This window comes from Lacerta agilis, chromosome 3, assembly GCF_009819535.1.
Source record: "Lacerta agilis isolate rLacAgi1 chromosome 3, rLacAgi1.pri, whole genome shotgun sequence".
NCBI classification, from domain to species: domain Eukaryota; kingdom Metazoa; phylum Chordata; class Lepidosauria; order Squamata; family Lacertidae; genus Lacerta; species Lacerta agilis.
In genome coordinates this window covers 38,478,386-38,481,834 of record NC_046314.1, presented here as the reverse complement: position 1 = coordinate 38,481,834, position 3,449 = coordinate 38,478,386, and the positions used below count along the sequence as shown (strand labels likewise).

Sequence of the window (3,449 nt, the reverse complement as noted above, 5' to 3'; positions counted from 1 at the left end):
GGACTGATTTAGATGGGATCTAAGTGCGACTGAGTCAGGCTGCAGTCCAAATCCCACTTACCTGGGAGTAAGTCCTGTTGAATGTGAGTAGATATGGTTACCGTAGGAATGTGCTGGTACTGTAGATCCAGACCAACAGGAGTAATTCAGCTGAAAAGTTCATGCCTTTGTGTTGTGATTGTATTTAGGATAGAACTTAAAGGTGCCAGGCGAAAGGTTGCAGTATAAATAAATAACGAAATAACAGCCAGTGCTTTTCAGTATCAATTGACACATGACAGCATTTGACATGCAAACGGTATTTGATTGCAGCTGACAGCTAAGCATCAGTAGCAATCCACTTAGCATCCTGAGCTGAAATGTAACTGCAGTTGGTATTTAGCAGTTTGCTTCCAGCAGCATTAAGTAAATTCAACCAAACAGGAAATATTGTTAACACAAGGGGACAGGCAGGTAGCACACACAAAAGAACGCTAATACAAAATTTCAATCCCAACAGTTGAATGCTAGGTTTTGATTTTAAAATGCAAACTAGAAATCCAAGATTTGATTTGTGGAAATTTGGTGCATTTTATAATTTTTTGGGGGTGGGGTGGGGGGAGTGTAACTTCAGCTCTACTATTCACCCAGCACATTTAAAGATAAGCAGGAATCTCAGTACTTGTTGAGCTGCATGTTTTCTTAGGCAGCTCCTAGTTCTCTTTTCATTTCTAACTTTTTGTGCTATGGAGCAATGCTCCGCTCTGCCTTTCTTGCCTATATGAGTACCCTTACCTTTCTTGAAACTCAGGTGTGACTGTTTTGTGAAATGAAAATACTTTCACAGAGCCCAATGGGCGTTTCAAAGCTGACCTTATTTTATTTTATTTTGCTCAAGCGTCTAATCTCAGTGGAGTTCTTTGCATTGCCATTCTCCCTCAGCTGCTTTATCGCCTTCCAAATCACGCTGTCTGAGAATTTCAGTAATGCGTTTACGCCCTCTTCTAGATCATCAGCAAATGCTTGAATAAGCCTGGACCTCAGGGTGATCCCATTATAGACTTTGAGCCACCCAGCAGGCAGAATTGTTGTTCTGTCTGCTTCCTTTTTCCCTTTTTCTTTTAACAACTGTGTGCTCCTAGCCAGAACTCCATGAACTTTTAAACAGATATCAAATTGCTTTATGTTTTTTTTTTTGTTTGATGAATGTGGACAAGGGTGGGCTCTCTCACACTGGCACTGCCCCAAATGTTGTCTGTCATCCCCATTAATCAGGTAAGCACAAAGCCTTTATGCAGTCCTATTTTTCCCCTAGAAAATAGGTGCCAGAACACACAACCAACACCTGCCTCGTTCTCTTAGAATGGCAATGGCAATGGCGCCCACCAGAGAGGTGCCAGAACTGAGTTCCGGTGAGTTCCAGCTGGACAAAAGCCCTGCCTTTATGGGAGTTTGCCTTAGAGAATGCAGAGTCACCTACTGGTAAGCCATCCACATTTATCTTGTTTATTGATTACTAACTTTTTCTTGCTGCTGCTCCCATTGCCTAAACAGTAAAAACCTTCTATAATTGTTATTGCGTTTATTTGCTTGGTAAATAATGACTCAGGACTTGATTACTGTAGTTAATTGTCTTTCTTTTTTTACATTACTGTTGTTTTATATTATTGGATTACTTTTCTTAGGTTTATTTTTTTCATTTTTTATTGATCTCCCATATTATGCCTGTTTATTTTTGTTGTTGTTGTTGCTTGCTAAAGCTATAATTGTGTCTTTGGGGCCAACTAGTCAGTCAGGGCAGAGCTGCTATTTGGTTAGCTCACTGAACAAAATATCTGAAAGGGGCTTGGAGATAAGTTGCCCATCCTTGTTGAAACACCTTCTGCTCTGTGTAACTGCTGCACTACAACAGTTGGCAAGTAGATAAGGCACCACCCAACCTTGCTTGGGGTGTTTGTGTCTCATTTTAGTTGAGCAGATCCGTCTTTCTTATGTTAGCCAGCTTTTGGTTGCATCCAAAAGTTATGTGAGAAGAACGCCACTTACTCAGGAGAGCTTTTGCTTAACCTCCTACCCATTGCTGCTTCTTGTGCCCCATGTAACCTCTACTGGGGAGCAGGGATCTTTAGAAAAGGCCTGTGAGGGTGGGGAGAATTGCCAAACAAACCAAGCCGAGGCAACTTCTAATTTCCCCATCACACCCCATGAACTTCATAGCTGAGTGGGGATTGGAACTCAGATGTCCCCAGTCTAAGTACAACACCTTCACTAAGCCACACTAGCTCTTAATAATTCACAGAAAAGTAATGATTGTGGAAGTGAATTGCCATTACAGGGATATATCAGTTATCCACCCTACCTTTCCTATTCGCTTACTTTGTGGGAGCCCAATATTTCAAATCTGTGAAGTGCAGTTCATTTCCCCATGAAATATTAGATGCTGTGCTGCTGATGTGATTGGCCTGTGAATCCTTTCAGCAATGTCTTCAGACTTGTCATAGTTATGAATGCATGTGCTGCTGAGAACAGCAACAGATCAGATGGCAGTGAGGTGGGGTGGGGTGAGGTGTTCACCAACGAGACAGCTGACTTTGACCTTCATTGTTGTCATATGTGTTGGGTATAGGTCATTCCTCCTCACCCAAGTCCCAGTTTGAACTAACTAACGAGCCCAGAAATTCGATGCAATGACAAGCGAGGATGACACCAGACAAGAAGATCTGGGGCTTCCTCAAAAAACTTTGGCGCTTTGAAACAGCAGTGTGAACCTCTACAGGGTTGGAAATAAGGAATAAACGGAAGACCACTGAATAAGGTGAGTTACCAGAAGCAGAAACAAAATTCTTCTCACTAACTCCCTTTTCCTGTACCTGATCATTTGTAGGTTCGCTGCCCCAGAAATGTCAGGTAAAGAGGTGATTCCAGAGTTTGCTTCCTTCATGGTTACTGAAATGTCAGGTCTTTCACTCCACTAATTAAAAGCTGTTGATGAAAAGAGTGTGATGTAGCCTTTTGGACTGCCCCTGAATACCCAATCATAAAACTGCTTGAAGTCTGAGATCTAGCACCATTACAGCACAGCTGATTCATATTTCCCTTTTCAAATTAGCACAAGAGGAACCTGACTTTAAATGGCAAAACTCTGCTATCAAATGTTAATGGTGAATATTTATTTATCAGATTTTTTGACAAGGAGCACAGAAGCAAAGTCCCAATCCTTTTTCAATTGTCCTTTCCAGATCATTTCTGGGAAGCTCCACCATTTAAACCAATTACCTTTCAGAACTGATGATCCCTTGCAAAACATTTTGCTATGTAAACTCTTTTATTTTTCTCTCTCTGCCGCATACAAAGTAGGTACTCTTGGCCCCCTTGCAATGTTAAGTAAATTAAGCGGCATTCCACCCTGAACATTTCAGAGAAATGTCCCCCCGCTCCCTGATTTTGGCAAGGATTTCATTTCAGCACCT

At 41.6% G+C, this 3,449-nt stretch overlaps 1 long non-coding RNA gene across 1 annotated transcript; it reads left to right on the top strand.

Annotated features, from left to right (window-relative positions):
• Nucleotides 1-1,054: 1,054 nt before the first annotated feature.
• LOC117044697 lies at nucleotides 1,055-2,778 on the top strand. Its single transcript, XR_004426308.1, has 3 exons — nucleotides 1,055-1,254; nucleotides 1,342-1,461; nucleotides 2,606-2,778. It is a non-coding gene; the product is annotated as an uncharacterized LOC117044697 (long non-coding RNA).
• Nucleotides 2,779-3,449: the final 671 nt, after the last annotated feature.